This window comes from Protopterus annectens, chromosome 9.part0, assembly GCF_019279795.1.
Source record: "Protopterus annectens isolate FY-2018-M chromosome 9.part0, PAN1.0, whole genome shotgun sequence".
NCBI classification, from domain to species: Eukaryota; Metazoa; Chordata; order Ceratodontiformes; family Protopteridae; genus Protopterus; species Protopterus annectens.
In genome coordinates, this window is record NC_056743.1 from 40171863 (window position 1) to 40194559 (window position 22697).

A 22697-nucleotide genomic window follows, 5' to 3' on the forward strand; every position below is an offset into this window, starting at 1 on the left:
ATTTTCATACAGAGAGCAGCCTTTATAATGGAAGGAACATTCTGCACCAGATGTTATCATACCGGGAGTACCTTCAATAAAAGAAGGAGAATTCTGTACCCCACACTTTCATAGAGCAAGTATCCTGTATAAAGAAAGGATAATTCATTACCCCACACTTTCATACTGTAGTATCCTCTATAAAAGAAGGAATATTAATTACCCCACACATTCATACAGAAAGTATCCTGTATAAAGGAAGGATCAGTCTGCACCCCACACTTTCATACTGGGAGTATCCTGTATAAAGGAAGGAGTTATCTGTGCCTCACACTTTCATACCTGGAGTATCCTGTATAAAGGAAGGAACAGTCTGCACACCCCACTTTCATACTGGGAGTATAGGTTCATAGGTGTTTACTAGGCTAACAACCACAAGGACCTTTTTAAACATATCCTGTATAAAGGAAGGCACATTCTATGCCCCGCACTTCAATGCAGAAAGTACACTGTATAAAGGAAGGAGCATTCTGTGCCCTGCACTGTAATGCAGAAAGTCATCATCATCATCTTCTTTCAGCTGTTCCCATTAGGGATCACCACAGCAGATCATCTGTTTCCATTTCTTCCTGTCTTCTGCATCATGTTCTTTCACACCAACTGCCTGCATGTCCTCTCTCACCACATCTATAAACCTTATCTTAGGCCTTCCTCTTTTCCTCTTACCTAGCAGCTCCATCCTTAGGATCCTTTTCCCAATATACCCAGCATCCATCCTCAGCACATGTCCAAACCAACGCAATCTTGCCTCTCTTGCTTTGTCTCCAAACTGTCCAACCTGAGCTGACCCTCTAATATACTGATTCCTAATCCTGTCCATCCTAGTCACACCCAGTGCAAATCTTAATATCTTTAACTCTGCCACAGCCAGCTCTGACTCCTGTCTTTTTGTCAATGCCACCATCTCCAACCCATATAACATAACTGGTCTCACTACCCTCTTGTAGACCTTCCCTTTTACTCTTACTGGTACCCATCTGTCAGAAATCACTCCTGATACTCTTCTCCACCAATTCCACCCTGCCTGTACTTTCTTCTTCACCTCTCTTCCACACTCACAATTTCCCTGAACTGTTGATCCCAAGTACTTAAATTCATCCACCTTTACCAACTCTACTCCCTGCATCCTCACCATTCCTCTATCCTCCCTCTCATTCGCACACATATATTCTGTTTTAGCCCTGCTGACCTTCATTCCTCTCCTCTCTGAAGCATATCTCCACCTCTCCAGGGTCTCCTCAACCTTGTCCCTACTCTCACTACATATCACAATGTCATCTGCAAACATCATAGACCACGGAGCCTCCTGTCTGATCTCATCTGTCAACCTGTCCATCACCACTGCACATAAGAAAGGGCTCAGAGCTGATCCTTGATGTAATCCCACCTCCACCTTAAACGTATCTGTCACTCCCACCGCAGTCCTCACCAATGTCACACTACCCTCGTACATATCCTGTACCACTCTTACATACTTCTCTGCCACTCCTAACTTCCTCATACAATACCACAACTCCTCTCTAGGCACCCTGTCATATGCTTTCTCTAAGTCCACAAAGACAGAATGCGGCTCCTTCTGACCTTCTCTGTATTTCTCCAACAACACTCTCAGAGCAAACATTGCATCTGTAGTGCTCTTTCCTGGCATGAAACCATACTGCTGATCACTAATCATCACCTCCCTTCTTAACCTAGCTACTACTACTCTTTCCCATAACTTCAAGCTGTGACTAATCAGTTTTATCCCTCTGTAGTTACTGCAGCTCTGCACATCACCCTTATTCTTAAAGATAGGTACCAAAACACTTTTTCTCCACTCCTCAGGCATCCTCTGACTTTCCAAAATTTCATTAAACAATCTGGTTAAAAACTCCACTGCCATTTCTCCTAAGCACCTCCATGCTTCAACTGGTATGTCATCTGGGCCAACAGCCTTTCCATTCTTCATCCTCTTCATAGCTGTCCTTACTTCCTCCTTGCTAATCTGTTTCACTTCCTGATTCACTATCCCCACATCATCCAACCTTCTCTCTCTCTCTCTCTCATTCTCTTCATTCATCAGCCCTTCAAAGTACTCTTTCCATCTCCTCAACACACTTTCCTCACTTGTGAGTACGTTTCCCTCATTATCCTTTATCACCCTTACTTGCTGCACATCATTCCTAGCTCGGTCCCTCTGTCTAGCCAATCGGTACAGGTCCTTTTCTCCCTCTTTAGTGTCCAGTCTGTCATACAACTCTCCATATGCCTTATCCTTAGCCTTTTCCATCTTTCTCTTTGTCATGTGCCTCATCTCCTTATACTCATGTCTACTTTCTTCATATCTTTGACAATCCCACTTCTTCTTTGCCAGTTTCTTCCTCTGCATACTCTCCTGTACTTCCTCATTCCACCACCAGGTCTCCTTGTCCTCCTTCCTCTGTCCAGATGTCACACCAAGCACCCTTATAGCAGCCTCCCTTACTAGCTCTGCTGTAGTTACCCAACTATTCTGTAACTCTTCACTGCCTCCCAGTGCCTGTCTTAACTCATCCCTGAACTCCACCTCACAATCACCCTTTTTTAACTTCCAGTATTTAATCCTTGGCACTGCTTTCACACTCCTCCTCCTCTTCTTGATCACCAACATCATCCTACAGACCACCATTCTATGCTGCTTAACTACACTTTCCCTGTCACCACTTTACAGTCTCCAATCTCCTTCAGACTGGCCCTCCTACATAGGATATAATCCCCACCCATCACTTCGTCATCCCCTCTGTTCACTTCACCAACATGCCCATTGAAGTCCGCTCCAATCACTAGTCTCTCACCCTTGGGTACACTCACCACAACTTCATCCAATTCACTCCAAAATGTTTCTTTCTCATCCATCGCACACTCAACTTGTGGAGCATATGCACTAACAACATTCATCATTACACCATCAATTTCAAGCTTCATAAACATCACTCTATCAGACACTCTCTTCACCTCCAAAACACTCTTGGCATACTGTTCCTTTAGGATAACCCCTACCCCATTTTTCCTGTCTTCCACACCATGATAGAAGAATTTGAAGCCACCTCCTATACACCTGGCCTTACTTCCCTTCCATCTGGTCTCTTGCACGCACAATATATCAACCTTCCTTCTCTCCATCATATCAGCTATCTCTCTCCCTATACCAGTCATACTGCCAACGTTCAAAGTTCCTACCCTCACTACTACACTCCTAACCTTCCTCCTCTCATCCTGCCTTTGAGCATGCCTTCACCTTCCTCTTCTCCTTCAGCCAACAGTAGCCCAAATTCCGCGAGCAGCCTGTTGGCTAACAGTACTGGTGGCGGTCATTGTTAACTCAGGCCTCGACCAATCCGGTATGGAAATATGAAATGTTCTCCACATAAGTCATTTGGCAGAGGATTTACACCAGATGCCCTTCCTGATGCAACCCTCCCCATTTATCCGGGCTTGGGACCGGCACAAAGAAATGCACTGGCTTGTGCATCCCCAGTGGCTGGGTTACTGTAATGCAGAAAGTACACTGTATAAAAGAAGGAGCATTCTGTGCCCCACACTTTCACAGTTGTGTGTATCCTGTATAAAAGAAGGAGCATTCTGTGCCTCACACATTCATACAGAAAGTATCCTGTATAAAGGAAAGAACACTCATTACCCCACACTTTCATACATGGAGTACCCTGTATAAAGGAAGGAACATTCTGCACCTCACACCTTCATACCGAAAGTATCTTTTATAAAGGAAGGACCATTCATTACCCTACGCTTCTGTACAGATAACGTTTTGTATAAATGAAGGATCATTTATTACCACACACTTTCATACAAGGAGCATCCTTTATAAATGAAAGAGCATTCTGTGCCCCATATTATCATACAGGGATTATTCTGTATTAAGGAAAGAGCATTCAGTGCCCCACACTTTCCATACTGGGAGTATCCTGTATTAAGGAAGGAGCATTTTGTGTCCTGCAATATCATATGCAGAGTATCCTGTATAAAGGATCTTGTAAAAGGAAGGAGAACTCTGTGCCCCTCACTTTCATATTGGGAGTATCATGAATAAAGGAAAAAGCTTTATATGCCCCACAATTTCATAAAGAAAATATCCTTATAAAAGAAGGAGCATTCTGTGCCCCACACTTTCATACAGAAAATATCCTGTATAAATGAAGGATCATTTATTACCCCACACTTTCATAAAGGGAGCATCCTATATAAATGAAGCATTCTGTTCCCCACATTGTCATAGCAGGAAGTATCTTCTGTAAAGGAAGGAACATTCTGTACCTCACACCTTCATACCAAAAGTATCTTTTATAAAGGAAGGACCATACATTACCCTACACTTCTGTACAGATAATGTCTTGTATAAATGAAGGATCATTTATTACCCCACACTTTCATACAAGGAGCATCCTCTATAAATGAAGGAGCATTCTGTGCCCCATACTATCATACAGGGATTATGCTGTATTAAGGAAAGGCATTCAGTGCCCCACACTTTCCATACTGGGAGTATCCTGTATTAAGGAAGGAGCATTTTGTGCCCCGCAATATCATACACAGAATATCCTGTATAAAGGAAGGAGCATTCTGTGTCCCTTACTTTCATACTGGGAGTGTCCTGCATAAAGGAAGGAGCATTTTGTCCATACCCCACATTTTCATATTGGGAATATCTTGTATAAAGGAAGGAGCATTCTGTGACCCACACTTTCATACAGGGAGTATCCAGTATAAAGGAACTAACATTCATTACACCACACTTTCATACAGGTGGCATACAGTATAAAGGAAGGAGCATTATGTGCCCAAGACTTTCATACAGTGAATATCCTGTATAAAGAAAAGAGCATTCATCACTCCACACTTTCATAAAGAAAGTATTTTGTGTAAAGGAAGGAACATGTATTACCACACACGTTCGTACTGGAGTATCCTCTATAAACTAAGGAGCAGTCTTTGCCCCAGACTTTTATACTGGGAGTATACTGTATAAAGGAAGGAGCATTCTGTGCCCCAAACTTTGACATATAAGGTATTCTGTATAAAGGAAGGGACATTCATTACCTTACACTTTCATACAGAAAGTATCATGTACAAAGCAAGGAGCATTTATTACTCCACACTTTCATACAGGGAGGAACTTAAATTAAGGAAGGAGCATTCTATACCCAACACTTTCATTGAGGGAGTATCCTGTAGAAACAAAGGAGCATTCTATGCTACACACCTTTATGCAAGGAGTATTGTGTATAAAGAAGGAGTATTTTGTGCCCCTCACTTTCATTCAGGGAGTATTCTATATAAAGGAAGGATCATTCTGTGCCCCACACTCTTATACAGGGAGTATCCTATATAAAGGAAGGATCATTCTGTGCCCCACACTCTTATACTGGGAGCATCCTATATAAAGGAAGGATCATTCTGTGCCCCTCACTCTCATTCAGGGAGTATCCTATATAAAGGAAGGATCATTCTGTGCCCCACACTCTTATACAGGGAGTATCCTATATAAAGGAAGGATCATTCTGTGCCCCACACTCTTATACTGGGACCATCCTATATAAAGGAAGGATCATTCTGTGCCCCTCACTCTCATTCAGGGAGTATCCTATATAAAGGAAGGATCATTCTGTGCCCCTCACTCTCATTCAAGGAGTATCCTATATAAAGGAAGGATCATTCTGTGCCCCACACTCTTATACAGGGAGTATCCTATATAAAGGAAGCATTATTCTCTACCTCACACTTTCACACAGAGAGTATCATGTCAAGGAAGGAGCTTTCTGTGCCTCTCTCTATCATACTGAGAGTATCCTGTAAAAGGAAGGAGAACTCTGTGCCCCTCACTTTCATATTGGGAGTATCTTGAATAAAGGAAAAAGCTTTATGTGCCCCACAATTTCATACAGAAAATATCCTTATAAAAGAAGGAGCATTCTGTGCCCCACACTTTCATGCAGAAAGTATCCTGTATAAAGAAAGGTACATTTATTACCCCACACTTTCACAACTGGGACTATTTTGTATAATGGAAGGAGCATTCTGTACTGAACACTTTCATACAGGGGGTATCCTGAAAAAAGGATGGAACATTCTATGCCCCACACTTTCATACAACGAGTATTGTCTATAAAGGAAGGAGCATTTTGTGCCCCACACTTTCATACAGGGAGTTTCCTATATAAAGGAAGGAGCATGCTGTACTCCACACTTTCATACAGAAAGCATCCTGTTTAAAGGAATGAGCATTCATTACCCCACACTTTCATATAGAAAATATCCTGTATAAATGAAGGATCATTTATTACTTCACACTTTTGTAAAGGGAGCATCCTATATAAATGGAGCATTCTGTTCCCCACACTGTCATAGCAGGAAGTATCTTCTATAAAGGAAAGAACATTCTGTGCCCCACACTTTCATACTGGGAGGTATCCTGTAGAAAGACATTCTGTGCCCCTCATATTCATACACAGAGTATCCTGTATAAAGGAAAGAGCATTGTGTGCCCCACACTGTCATACAGGGAATGTAATGTAAAAAACAAGGAGCATTCTGTGTCCCTCACATTCATACATGGGGTATCCTGTATAAAGGAAGGAGCATTCTTTGCTCCACAATTTCATACAAAAAGTATCCTGTAAAAAGGAAGTAACATTCATTACCCCACAGTTTCATACAGGGCATATCCTGTATAAAGAAAGGAGGATCCTGTGCCTTTTATTTTTATACAAGGAGTATCCTGTATAAAGCAAAGAACATTCTGTGCCTCACACTTTCATAGAGAAAGTATCCTGCATAAAGAAAGCAACATTCTGTACCCTACCCTTTCATACAGAAAGTATCTGGTATAAAGGAAGAAGAATTCATTACCCGACACTAATTAGAGAAAGTATTTTGCATAACAGAAGGAGCATTCTGTGCCCCACGCTATCACATAGGGATTATCCTACATAAAGAAAGGAGCATGCTGTACGTCACATGTTCATACAGGAAGTATGCTGTATAAAAGAAGGAGCATTCATTACCCCACACTTTCATAGAGAAAGGATCTTGTATAAGGGAAGGAACATTTATTACACCATACTTTCCTACAGAAAGTATCCTGTATAAAGGAAGAAAGGCATATTAATTACCTCACATTTTCATACAGAAATTATCTTGTATAAAGGAAGGAACATGTATTACCCCACACTTTCATACAGAGAGTCTGTACTGAACACTTTCATACAGGGAGTATCCTATATAAAGTAAGGAGGATTTTGTGCCCCACACTCTCATACAGGGAGTATCCTGTATAAAGGAAGCAGTATTCTCTACCTCACACTTTCACACAGAGAGTATCATGTCAAGGAAGGAGCTTTCTGTGCCCCTCACTATCATACTGGGAGTATCCTGTGTAAAGGAAGGAGTTATCTGTGCCCCACACTTTCATGCTGGAGTATCCTGTTTAACAGATATGCATTCTGTGCCCCACAATATCATGCATGGGATATCCTGTATAAAGGAAGACACATTCATTATACTAAACCTTCATACACAAAATATCCTGTATTAACAAAGGATCATTTATTACCTACACTTTCCCACAGGGAGCATCTGTATAAATGAAAGAGCATTCTGTTCCCCAAACTATCATACAGGGAGTATTTTCGATAAAGAAAAGAGCATTCTGTACCCCATACTTTCATACTTGAACTATCTTGTATAAAGGAAGGAGCATTCAGGGCATCACACCTTCATACTGGGAGTATCCTGCAAAAAGGAAGGAGGATTCTGTGCCCCACAATTTCATACATGGCGTATCCTGTTTAAAGGAAGGAGCATTCATTACAGCACACTTTTACACAGGAAATACACTTTATGAATGAAGGAGAACTCAGAGCTTCACATTTTGATCTTGGGAGTACCCTGTAAAAAGAAGGAGCCTTCTGTACCCACAGTTTCATACAGGGAGGATCCCTTATGCAGGAAGGAACATTTTATGCTGCACACTTTCATACAGGAAGTATCCTGCATCAAGAAAGGAGCATTCTGTACCCCATACTTTCAGAAGGGAGTATCATGTATCAAGGAAGGGTATATTGGGCTCACACATCCATGCATAGTGTATCCGGTATAAAAAAACAGACATTCATAACCCCACACTTTCTTACTGGGAGTATCCTGTATAATGAAAGGAGCATTCTGTGCCCCACTCATTCATACCAGACGTACCCTGTATAAATTTTTTATTTTTTATTTATTTTACATTTATTTATTTTTATTTTACATTTGTTGACCGGGCTGGTCTAGCTGGATATATGTCCATTTTCAGTAGAGGCCCGGGGAGAAAAGCTTCATGTGCAAAACAATATGAATAATACAATAGACAACATATGGTAGACCAAAAATAGAATAAAAACAATATATAATAAAAAACATTTAAGTATGGTCATAAAAAAGTCTACAGAATAATAGAAAAAAACACATTTAAAATATGGTCATGAAAAAGTCTGCAGAAGAATATATGCAATGTATACGACGGTAAAGCAGTTAAACAATGATGATAATAAAGAAGTAATTATGAAGAATTCAGTCACAGGATTCATAATAAGCAGCTTTAGAAGGGAAGGGTAGCTGATGCAGGTGGTTGCAGTGAGTAGAAGCAGCAGTTAGTCAGGGGTAATACAGGAACATAACCAGTGTTTCCTGAGATGAAGCTTGAGCTTCTTTTTGAAAGGTTTATGAGAGCAGAGAGTAGTAAGTTCAGTGGGTAGAAGATTCCATAACTTACCAACGGTGTTACAGAAGAGGGAGTCACCTGCTACATTGTTAGCTCTGCAGGTGTTAAACAGTAGTTTATTAGCAGAGCGCAAGTTTTTAGGATTATGGTAGAGGGTGAGTAGGCTTGAGAGTATAGGAGTATTAGAGGGGTTGATGCATTCTTTTATGGGCAATAGTAAGCTGTGAAAAATGAAGATGCTGCAGAAATTCTAACCAATCGAGTTGTATAAGATTTAGACAGTGATGAGTTCGGAAAGGAGAGGCAGCAGCAAATCTGGCAATATTATTATAGGATACAGTCAGCTTGTGAATGTTGGTTTTAGAAAGGTTTGTATAGATGGGTGAGGCATGGAGTAGAGTAGAAATGAGATGAGTTCTGGATATAGCAGTCCTGGCTGTTGGAGTAAGAAAGGGTTTGATTCTATAGAGGGATCCAAGTTTCTTGTTGACTGTTTTTATTGTACTGTTAATATGTGTGTCAAAGTTGAAGTGATTGTCAATAGTTATTCCTAGGAGCTTGGTAGTTGGGTCTGGAGGGATAACAGTGCCATTGTTAGATGTAAGTGTAAATTCTATGGGGGTGGACTTACGTGTTGGGGAGAAGAGTGGCAGTTTCGTTTTCTTAGGATTTAGGAGGAGACAGCGGTTTGTAAACCATTGTTCCACAGTGTTAAATGCATTCTGGGTTATAGTTTGCAGTTCAATTTGAGAGGTAGCTGAGCAGATAATAGTGGAGTCATCTGCGTACTGAATGCAGGTAGAATGAGGAATAGCTGAGTGAAGATCATTAATATAGATGGAAAATAGGAGCGGCCCTAATATGGAGCCCTGAGGGACACTAAGGGAGATAGGGAGGAGATTAGAAAGATTATTGTGCCAGAGAACTGCTTGTTTTCACAGACTATCACCCATTACATATAATAATACCAATAATAAAAAAATACTTATCCATTCTTACAAACTACTTTACCATAAATACTTGACAAACCTTCACTCCCTACTAGATGGAGACGTTCACCCAAACCCTGGTCCTAATCATACCTCTACCACTGATAAATATACTCTAATTAATAGTAGCTCCATAACCCCTTCCAAGCCAGCAAACTCTCTCCTCATAGCACATCTTAATATACGCAGCATTAATAATAAAATCCCACACCTCCATGCCCTACTAGATGTCCACCAATTTGATATCCTATGCCTATCTGAAACTTAGCTTAAACCCACAATCAAAGATAATGAAGTTACCCCTCCTGGTTATAATATCATTAGAAATGACCGTACTACCAAAAAGGGAGGAGGGGTTGCAATCCTCTACAAAACCATACTCCAAATAAGCACCATTGACCTTAACCCATGCTTAGACAACAAAGCTGAATTACTTATCACTAAACTTCAAGTCAACCCTAATAAAGCTATAAATGTCATCTGCCTACACCTACCACCAGGAAACAATATTAAAACCCTTGAAAATATCCTGAACTGGCTTACTATCAACCTTCCTCAGGAAACTATAATTTTAGATGACCTCAATATTGATTGGCAGTCCTGTAATAGTTCACACCCCTCTACCCACATTAACCTACATGGCTTTACTCAAACTATAACTCCTCTACCAGAACTCACAAACCCAACAACAAAGAAACTATCCTGGACTGGATACTTACTAATAATCCTCTACATACCTACAAAGTAGGGACCCTCCCAGATGATCTAAGTGACCACTCCCTAACCTATTTTATTAGATCTAAAACCAACCTTACTCATCCCAACATTGCCAGAACTGTTCGGTCCAAAAAACAATTTAACCACGGTCTATTCCTTACGGAACTTAAACAATGTAATTGGTCACCACTGAAATATCTTCCACTTGATGAAGCTGTTGCATATTTTTACTTCCACATTCTTATCCATCCTGAACCACCATGCCCCACTACGTACTATTAGATGTAAAGCTAAACCTGCACCTTGGCTCTCAAACACTTCAAGGCATAAAATCCATCTGAGAAACAAAGCCTGGGTGAAATGGCGTTCTACCAAAAACCCATTAGATCACTTAATTTTCAGACAACTAAGAAATGATACAAAAAAAGCCATAGTGCTAGATAAAAAGAACTTTTACCTCCAAATACAGCAAACCCATTTTAATAAGCCTCAAATGTTCTGGAACAGCATTAACAAACTTCTTCATCCAGGACAATCAGTACCAATTGATGGTTAATGGGTCAAGAGACAGAGTTTGCATGATATGCAAGAGCAGCTGGTGATGAACCATGTTGAAGGCTTTGGATAAATCAACGAATACTGCAGAGGAATGAAAGCCATTGTTATGATTATTGTTAATACAGTCTGTAAAAGATAGCAGAGCAGTGGTGGTACTATGGTAAGGTCTGAAGCCATGTTGACAGTTAGCCAGTAGCTTATTTTGAAGAAGGTGGTTTAGAAGTTGTTTCTGAATACATTTTTCCATAATTTTTGCCAGGGGAGATAGCAAGGCTATGGGACAAAAATTAGAGAAATCATTTGAGTTCCCACCTTTGTGTAGAGGAATAATATAAGACATTTTCCAGATGGTCGGGACATGTCCTTCACTAATGGTTCTGTTGATAAGAATGGATATAGGGTAGGCTATAGATTTGGCTCCTATTTGAAGGTATTCTGCTGGGAGTTGGTCAGCTGAGGGGGTGGAAGGTTTTAGTTTTATTAGAAGAGAACAAATAGTAGAAGTAGACACTGGTTGCAATAGAAAGGAAGGAGGAGGATTTACAGAATAATTAGGCAGGTTTGCAGTGTCTGGTGTAAGATGGCTAGCATGAGATTGGATGGCATTGGTAAAGATGGAGTTAAAGGAGTTGGCAGTATCGATGGGATTATCTGGGTTGGAGCCTAGAGGGTTGGGGGTGACTGATTGTCCTGGATGAAGAAGTTTGTTAATGCTATTCCAATACATTTGGGGCTTATAAAAATGGGTTTGCTGTATTTGGAGGTAAAAGTTCTTTTTATCTAGCACTATGGCTTTTTTTGTATCATTTCTTAGTTGTCTGAAAATTAAGTGATCTAATGGGTTTTTGGTAGAACGCCATTTCACCCAGGCTTTGTTTCTCAGATGGATTTTATGCCTTGAAGTGTTTGAGAGCCAAGGTGCAGGTTTAGCTTTACATCTAATAGTACGTAGTGGGGCATGGTGGTTCAGGATGGATAAGAATGTGGAATTAAAAATATGCAACAGCTTCATCAAGTGGAAGATATTTCAGTGGTGACCAATTACATTGTTTAAGTTCCGTGAATAGACCGTGGTTAAATTGTTTTTTGGAGCGAACAGTTCTGGCAATGTTGGGATGAGTAAGGTTGGTTTTAGATCTAATAAAATAGGTTAGGGAGTGGTCACTTAGATCATCTGGGAGGGTCCCTACTTTGTAGGTATGTAGAGGATTATTAGTAAGTATCCAGTCCAGGATAGTTTCTTTGTTGTTGGGTTTGTGAGTTCTGGTAGAGGAGTTATAGTTTGAGTAAAGCCATGTAGGTTAATGTGGGTAGAGGGGTGTGAACTATTACAGGACTGCCAATCAATATTGAGGTCATCTAAAATTATAGTTTCCTGAGGAAGGTTGATAGTAAGCCAGTTCAGGATATTTTCAAGGGTATTAATATTGTTTCCTGGTGGTAGGTGTAGGCAGATGACATTTATAGCTTTATTAGGGTTGACTTGAAGTTTAGTGATAAGTAATTCAGCTTTGTTGTCTAAGCATGGGTTAAGGTCAATGGTGCTTATTTGGAGTATGGTTTTGTAGAGGATTGCAACCCCTCCTCCCTTTTTGGTAGTACGGTAATTTCTAATGATATTATAACCAGGAGGGGTAACTTCATTATCTTTGATTGTGGGTTTAAGCTAAGTTTCAGATAGGCATAGGATATCAAATTGGTGGACATCTAGTAGGGCATGGAGGTGTGGGATTTTATTATTAATGCTGCGTATATTAAGATGTGCTATGAGGAGAGAGTTTGCTGGCTTGGAAGGGGTTATGGAGCTACTATTAATTAGAGTATATTTATCAGTGGTAGAGGTATGATTAGGACCAGGGTTTGGGTGAACGTCTCCATCTAGTAGGGAGTGAAGGTTTGTAAAGTATTTATGGTAAAGTAGTTTGTAAGAATGGATAAGTATTTTTTTATTATTGGAATTATTATATGTAATGGGTGCTAGTCTGTGAAATTTGGGAAGTATGTAGATGGGTGTGGATGTAATATTTAAAGAGATTGGAGTAATGGTAAGTGGTAATGTGGGGAAGGGGGTAGAGGAGTAAAGTGGTTGTTCGTAAGAGGTTAAGAGATAGAAAGCAAAAAGAGAAGGAAGTAGTGTGAGAATAAGAAGTAGTTGAGTTAGGAGGTGGTTAGGAGGTGTTGGCATTTTGGAGAGAAATAGTTGATAGTTGAATGTGTGGTGTGATAGGTAACTTGGTGTAGTGGTGAATGTAGTGTGGGAAGTGAAAAACAGAGTTAATTGGGGGTGGGTGTGACTAATACTAATGTGTTAAGGGAGGTGTGATGTGATAATGATGTGAGCAGTGGTATTGGTGCAGTATTAAAGGGGGTGTGGTGTAGGAAGAATAAGTGTAGGGGCCCTGGGGGCAGGTGGGAATTGGGGGCAGGGTAGGGGAGCGGAGTGAGCCCGCAGGGCGAACGGAGCGGGAAGAGACAAGGAGTCCTGAATAAAAGAAGACAATCAGTGAGAAAAGAGAGGCAAGAGAGGTGAGTGTAGAGGTGGAAAGTGTAACAGGGAGGTGAAAGGCTTAACATTGGGAGATGTAGGATGCTTAGAGGGATGGATAAAGATATTAGACCCTTAGGGCACAGTAAAACTATTAAGACACAGGGTTTAACTAGAGCTAGGAATCTAGTAATGGTGGGCTAGTACGAGAAGAGCTATAGTGAAGAACAGAAGGTGTAGCTAGTAAGATATAAAGGGAGAGAGTGAGGATATAAGTTAGACAGCAAGTAAAGAGGCGCCACCTAGTGGGCAGACACCAGAATTACGGAGTATGCCACAGCTGAGGTATTTCCAGGCTGAAGGGGAATGAGGAGATAGAGGAGAGGAACCAATATAGATTTGGGCAAGCAGGATAAAAAATGGAAAATAGAGTGTGAGATAGGCTAGAAGTGGGGATATGACAGACTGCTATGGGGGGGGGATTGGCTGCTGCCGTACCAAACTCGGGAGACTCACCTAACCAGGCAGAGTAGTTAAGTATTATTATGGATACAGTCTTTAGTTAACTCTAGCAAACATACTTTCTGTTTCAGTGTTCCAGGGTGTACTCTCAGGGAGCTGGTAGGTGAACTACTTTACACTGAAAGTGATACCATGTGAATCAAGGCAGGGCAGTTTCAGGCAGTCAGGGTTAGAACTAGGAACTCAGAGCTGCAATGTATAGAGAGAGAGAGAAACAGGTCATGAGGGAAGCAATATAATAGCTAGACAACACAGGCAAACCTTTAAATAGACATTATTAGTATATCAAAACTCAGCAGGAAAAACAATAGTATGCAACACAGGTAAAATATTTATATAGTGATTTTACTATATGCAAACTTGATGAATGAATGAAGGAACATTCATTACCACATACTTTTATACATGAAGTATATATGTATATATAGTGTATAATGAAAGGTGCATTCCTTGTCCCACCTATTCAGACCAGAAGAACCCTATATAAATGAAGGATCATTCATTACCACATACTTTTATAAAGTAAGTACCCTGTATAATGAAAGGGGCATTCTGAGCCCCACCCATTCATACCAGAAGTACCCTGTATAAATAGAGGAACACTCATTACTACATACTGTTATACAGGAAGTACCCTGTATAATGAAAGGAGCATTCTGTGCCCCACCCATTCTTACCAGAAGTACCCTGTATAGATCAAGCAACATTCATTACCACATACTTTTATACAGGAAGTACCCTCTATAATAAAAGGAGCATTCTGTGCCCCACCCATTCATACCAGAAGTACCCTGTATAAATGAAGGAACATTCATTACCACATACTTTTATACAGGAAGTACCCAGTATAATGAAAGACGCATTCTGTGCACCACCCATTCATACCAGAAGAACCGTGTATAAATGAAGGAACATTTATTACCACATACGTTTATACAGTAAGTACCCTGTATAATGAAAGGGGCATTCTGAGCCCCACCCATTCATACCAGAAGTACCCTGCATAAATGAAGGAACATTCATTACCACATACTTTTACAGAGGAAGTACCCTGTGTAATACAAGGAGCATTCAGTGTCCCAGCCATTCTCACCAGAAGTACCCTGTATAAATGAAGGAACATTCGTTACCACATACTTTTGCACAGGAAGTACCCTGTATAATGAAAGGAACATTCTGTGCCCCACCTATTCATACCAGAAGTACCCTGTATAAATGAAGGATCATTCATTACCACATACTTTTATACAGGAAGTACCCTTTATAATGAAAGGAGAATTCTCTGCCCCACCCATTCATACCAGAAGAACCCTGCATTAATGAAGGATCATTCATTACCACATACTTTTATACAGGAAGTACCCTGTATAATGAAAGGAACATTCTGTGCCCCACCCATTCATACCAGAAGTACCCTGTATAAATGAAGGAACATTCATTACCACATACTTTTATACAGGAAGTACCCTGTATAATGATAGGGGCATTCTGTGCCCCATCCAATCATACCAGAAGTACGCTGTATTAATGAAAGAATATTTATTACCACATCCTTTTATGCAGGAAGTACTCTGTATAATGAAATAAGAATTCTCTGACCCAACCATTCATAACAGAAGTACCTTATATAAATGAAGGAACATTCATTACCACATACGTTTATAGAGGAAGTACCCTGTATAATGAAAGGAGCATTCTGTGCCCCACGCATTCATACCAGAAGTATCCTGTATAAATGAAGGAACATTTATTACCACATACTTTTATACAGGAAATACCCGGTACAATGAAATAAGAACTCTCTGACCCAACCATTCATAACAGAAGTACCTTATATAAATGAAGGAACATTCACAACCAGATACTTCTATACAGGAAGTACCCTATAAAGGAAGTAGCATTCTCTGAGAAACCCATTCATATCAGAAATACCCTGTATAAATGAAAGAACATTAATTACCAATACTTTTATTCAGGAAGTACCCTGTATAATAAAAGGAGCATTCTGTGCCCCACCCATTCATACCAGAAGTAACCTGTATAAATGAAGGAATATTCATTACCACATACTTTTATACAGGAAGTACCCTGTATAATGAAAGGAGCAGTCTGTGCCCCACCCATTCATGCCAGAAGTACCCTGTATAAATGAAGGAACATTCATTACCACATACTTTTATATAGGAAGTACCCTGTTTAATGAAAGGAGCATTCTCTGCCTCACCAATTAATAAAAGAAATACCCTGTATAAATGAAGGAAAATTCATTACCACATACTTTTATATATAAAGTACCCTGTACAATATAAGGAGCATTCTGTGCCCCACACATTCATACCCTGTATGAATGAAGAGACATTCACTACTACATACTTTTATACAGGAAGTACCCTGTATAAGGAAAGGAGCATTCTGTGCCCTACCCATTCATACCAGACGTACCCTGTATAAATGAAGGAATATTCATAACCACATACTTTTATACAGGAAGTACCCTCTGTAATGAAAGCAGCATTCTGTGACCAACCGTTTCATGCCAGAAGTAACCTGTATAAACGAAAGAACATTCATTACCACATACTTTTGTATAGTAAGTACACTGTATAATGAAAGGAGCATTCTGTGCCCCACCCATTTATGCCAGAAGTACCGTGTATAAATAAAGGAACATTCATTACCACATACTTTTATAAAGTAAGTACCCTGTATAAAGGAAGGAGAATTCTGTGCCCCTACCATTCATAACAGATGTACCCTTTATAAATGAAGGAGCATTCATTACCACATACAGTTATACAAGAAGTACCTTGTATAATGAAAGGAGCATTCTGTGCCCCACCAATTCATACCAGAAGTACACTAAATAAATGAAGGAACATTCATTACCACATACCTTAATATAGGAAGTACCCTTTTTAATGAAAAAAGCATTCTCTGCCTCACTCATTCATACAAGAAGTTCCCTGTATAAATGAAGGAACATTCATTACCACATACTTTTATACCGGAAATACCCTCTATAAACTAATTAGCATTTTCTGCATCACCAAGCCATACCAGAACTACCGGGTATAAATGAAGAAACATTCATTACCACATTCTTTTAAACAGGAAGTACCCTGCATAATGAAAGGAGCATTCTGTGCCCCAACCATTCATACCAGAAGTACCCCGTATAAATTAAGGAACATTCATTACCACATACTTTTATACAGGAAGTATCCTGTATAATGAAAGGAGCATTCTGTGGCCCACCCATTCATGCCAGAAGTACTCTGTATAAATTAAGGAACATTCATTAACACATACTTTTATATATAAAGTACCCCGTACAATATAAGGAGCATTCTGTGCCCCACACATTCATACCAGAAGTAAACTGTTTAAATGGATGAACATTCATTACCACAAACTTTTATACAGGAAGTACCCTGTATAATGAAAGGAACATTCTGTGCCCCACCCATTTATACAAGAAGTACCCAGCATAAATGAAGGAACCTTCATTACCACATACTTTTATACAGGAACAACCCTGTATAATGAAAGGATTATTAAGTTTCCCACTCATTCATACCATAAGAACCCTGTATAATCGAAGGAACATTAATTACCACATACATTTATACAGGCAGGAAGTACCCTGTATAATGAAAGGAGCATTCTGTGCCCCACCCATTCATACCAAAAGTACCATCTATAAATGAAAGAACATTTATTACCACATACTTTTATACAGGAAGTACCCTGTATAATGAAAGGAGCATTCTGTGCCCCACGCATTCATACCAGAAGTACCCTGTATAAATGAAGGAACATTTATTACCACATACTTTTATACAGGAAATGCCATGTATAATGAAATAAGAATTCTCTGCCCCAACCATTTGTAACAGAAGTACCTTATATAAATGAAGGAACATTCACAACCACATACTTTTATACAGGAAGTGCCCTGTATAAAGGAAGTAGCATTTTCTGCCAAACGCATTCATATCAGAAATGCCCTGTATAAATGAAACAACGTTCATTACCAATACTTTTATTCAGGAAGTACCCTGTATAATGAAAGGAGCATTCGGTACCCCACCCATTCATACCGGAAGTACCCTGTATAAATAAAGGAACATTTATTACCACATACATTTATACAGGAAATACCCTGTATAATGAAAGGAGCATTCTGTGCCCCACCCATTCATTCCAGAAGTACCCTGTATAAATAAAGGAACATTCATTACCACATACCTTTATACAGGAAGTACCCTGTAAAATGAAAGGAACATTCTGTTCCCCACTCATTCATGCCAGAAGTACCCTGTATAAATGAAGGAACATTCATTACCACATACTTTTATACAGTAAGTCCCCTGTATAATGAAAGGAGCATTATGTGCCCCACCCATTCATACCAGAAGTACCCTGTATAAATGAAAAAAAAATCATTTCCACATACTTTTATACAGGAAGTATGCTGTATAATGAAAGGAGCATTCTGTGCCCCACCAATTCATACAAGAAGTACCCTGCATAAATGAAGGAACATTCATTACCACATACTTTTATAAAGGAAGTACCCTGTATAATGAAAGGAGCATTCGGTTCCCCACCCATTCATGCCAGAAGTACCCTGTATAAATGAAGGAACATTCATTACCACATAGTTTTATACAGGAAGAACCCTCCATAATGAAAGAAGCATTCTGTGCCCCACTCATTCATACCATAAGTACCCTGTATAAATGAAGGAACTTTCATTACCACATACTTTTATACAGGAAGCACCCTCTATAATAAAAGGAGCATTCTGTACCCCACCCATTTATACAAGAAGTACCCAGCATAAATGAAGGAACATTCATTACCACATACTTTTATACAGGAAGTACACTGTATAATGAAAGGAGCATTCAGTGCCCCAACCATTCATACAAGAAGTACCCTGTATAAATGACGGAACATTTATTACCACATACTTTTATACAGGAAATACCCTGTATAATGAAATAAGAATTCTCTGACCCAACCATTCATAACAGAAGTACCTTATATAAATGAAGGAACATTCACAACCACATACTTTTATACAGGAAGTACCCTGTATAAAGGAAGTAGCATTCTCTGCCAAACCCATTCATATCAGAAATACCCTGTCTAAATGAAAGAACATTAATTACCAGTACTTTTAATCAGGAAGTACCCTCTATAATGAAAGGAGCATTCTGTGCCCCATCCATTCATGCCAGAAGTATCCTCTATAAATGAAGGAACATTCATTACCACATACTTTTATACAGGAAGTACCCTGTATAATGAAAGGAGCATTATGTGCCCCATGCATTCATGCCAGAAGTACCCTGTATAAATAAAGGAACATTCATTAAAACATACTTTTATACAGGAATTACCCTGTATAATGAAAGGAGCATTATGTTCCCAACCCATTCATGCCAGAAGTACCCTGTATTAAAGAAGGAACATTCATTACCACATACTTTTACACAGGAAGTACCCTGTATAATGAAAGGAGCAGTCTGTGCCACACCCATTCATACTGGACGTACCCTGTATAAATGAAGGAACATTCATTACCACATATTTTTATATAGGAAGTACCCTGTTTAATGAAAGGCACATTCTCTGCCTCACCAATTCATACAAGAAATACCCTGTATAAATGATGACACATTCATTACCACATACTTTTATATAGGAAGTATCCTGTTTAATGAAAGGAGTATTATGTGCCCCACCCAATCACACCAGAAGTACCCTGTATAAATGAAGAAACATTCATTACCACATACTTTTATACAGAAAGTACCCTGTATAATGATAGGTGCATTCTGTGCCCCACCCATTCATGCCAGAAGTACCCTGTATAAATGAAGGAACATTCATTACCACATACTTTTATACAGAAAGTACCATGTTTAATGAAAGGAACATTCTCTGCCTCACCAATTCACACAAGAAATACCCTGTATAAATGATGACACATTCATTACCACATACTTTTATATAGGAAGTACCCTGTTTAATGAAAGGAACATTCTCTGTCTCACCAATTCATAGAAGAAGTACCCTGTATAAATGATGGCACATTCATTACCACATACTTTTATATAGGAAGTACCCTTTATAATGAAAGGAGCATTCTGTGCCATACCCATTCATGCCAGACGTACCCTGTATAAATAAAGGAATATTCATTAACACATACTTTTATATAGGAAGTGCCTGTATAATGAAAGGGGCATTCTGTGCCCCAACCATTCATACCAGACGTACCCTTTATAAATGAAGGAGCATTCATTACCACATACTTTTATACAGGAAGTACCCTGTATAATGAAAGGAGTATTCTGTGGCTCACCCATTCATACCAGAAGAACCCTGTATAAATGAAGGATCATTCATTAGCACATACTTTTATACTGGAAATACTGTGTATCATGAAAGGAGCATTCTGTGACCCACCGATTCATGCCAGAAGTAACCTGTATAAATGAAAGAACATTCATTACCACATACTTTTGTATAGGAAGTACCCTCTATAATGAAAGGAGCATTCTGTGCCACACCCATTCATGCCAGAAGTACCCTGTATAAATAAAGGAACATTCATTACCACATACTTTTATAAAGTAAGTACCCTGTATAAAGTAAGGAGCATTCTGTGCCCCACCCATTCATACCAGAACTACCCTGTATAAATGAAGGAACATTCTTTACCACATACTTTTATACAGGAAGTACCTGTATAATGAAAGGGGCATTCTGTGCCCCACCCATTCATACCAGAAGAACCCTGTATAAATGAAGGATCATTCATTAGCACATACTTTTATACTGGAAATACTGTGTATCATGAAAGGAGCATTCTGTGCCCCACTCATTCATACCAGAAGTACCCTGTTTAAATCAAAGAACAGTCATTACCACATACTTTTATACAGGAAGTACCCTGTTTAATGAAAGAAGCATTCTGTGCCCCACCCATTCATACCAGCAGTGCACTGTATAAATGAAGGAACATTCATTAAAACATACTTTTATACAGGAAATACCCTGTATAATGAAAGGAGCATTATGTTCTGCACCCATTCATACCAGAAGTACCCTGTATAATCAAAGTAACATTCACTACCACATACATTTATACAGGCAGGAAGTACCCTGTATAATGAATGGACCATTCTGTGACTCAACCGTTCATACCAGAATTACCCTGTATAAATGAAGGAACCTTCATTACCACATACTTTTATATAGGAAGTACCCTGTTTAATGAAAGGAGCATTCTGTGCCCCACCCATTAATACAAGAAGTACCCTGTATAAAAGAAGGAACATTCATTACCACATACTTTTATACAGTAAGTACCCCGTATAATGAAAGGAGCATTACGTGCCCCAACCATTCATACAATAAGTACCCTGTATAAATGAAGGAACATTCATTACCATATACTTTTACACAGGAAATACACTGTATAATGAAAGGAGCATTCTGTGCCCCACCCATTCATACCAGAAGTACCCCGTATAAATGAAGGAACATTCATTACCACTTATTTATATACAGGAAGTACTGTGTACAATGAAAGGAGAATTCTGTGCCCCACAGATTCATACCATAAATTACCTGGTAAAATGGAGGAACATTTATTAACACAAACCTTTATACAGGAAGGTCACGGTGTAAAGGAAGAAGCATTATGTGCAATACTCATTTCTACCAGTAGTACCCTGTATGAATGAAGGAACTTTCATTACCACATACTTTTATACAGGAAGTAACCTGTATAATGAAAGGAACATTCTGTGCCCCACCCATTAATACCACAAGTAGCCTGTATAAATTAAGGAACATTCATTACCACAAACTTTTATACAGTAAGTACCCTTTATAAAAGCAGGAGCATTCTGTGTCCCACCCATTCATACCAGATGTACCCTGTATAATTGAAGGAACATTCATTACCACATACTTTTATATAGGAAGTACCCTGTACAATGAAAGGAGCATTCTGTGCCACACCCATTCATAACAGAAGTACCTTATATAAATGAAGGAATATTCACAACCACATACTTGTATACAGGAAGTACCCTGTATAAAAGAAGTAGCATTCTCTGCCAAACCTATTCATATCAGAAATGCCCTGTATAAATGAAAGAACATTCATTACCATATACGTTTATACAGGAAATACTGTGTATCATGAAAGGAGCATTCTGTGCCCCACCCAGTCATACCAGAAGAACCCTGTTTAAATAAAAGAACAGTCATTACCACATACTTTTATACAGGAAGAACCCTGTATAATGAAATGAGCATTCTGTGCCCCAGCCATTCATACCAGCAGTGCACTGTATAAATAAAGGCACATTCATCATCACATACTTTTATATAAGAAGTACCCTTTATAATGAAAGGAGCATTCTGTGCCCCACCCATTCATACCAGAAGTACCCTGTATAAATGAAGAAACATTCATTACCACATACTTTTATACAGGAAGTACCCTCTATAATGAAAGGAGCATTCTGTGCCCCACCCATTCATACCAGAAGTACCCTGTATAAATGAAGGAATATTCATTACCACAAACTTTTATACAGTAAGTACAATGTATAAAGGAAGG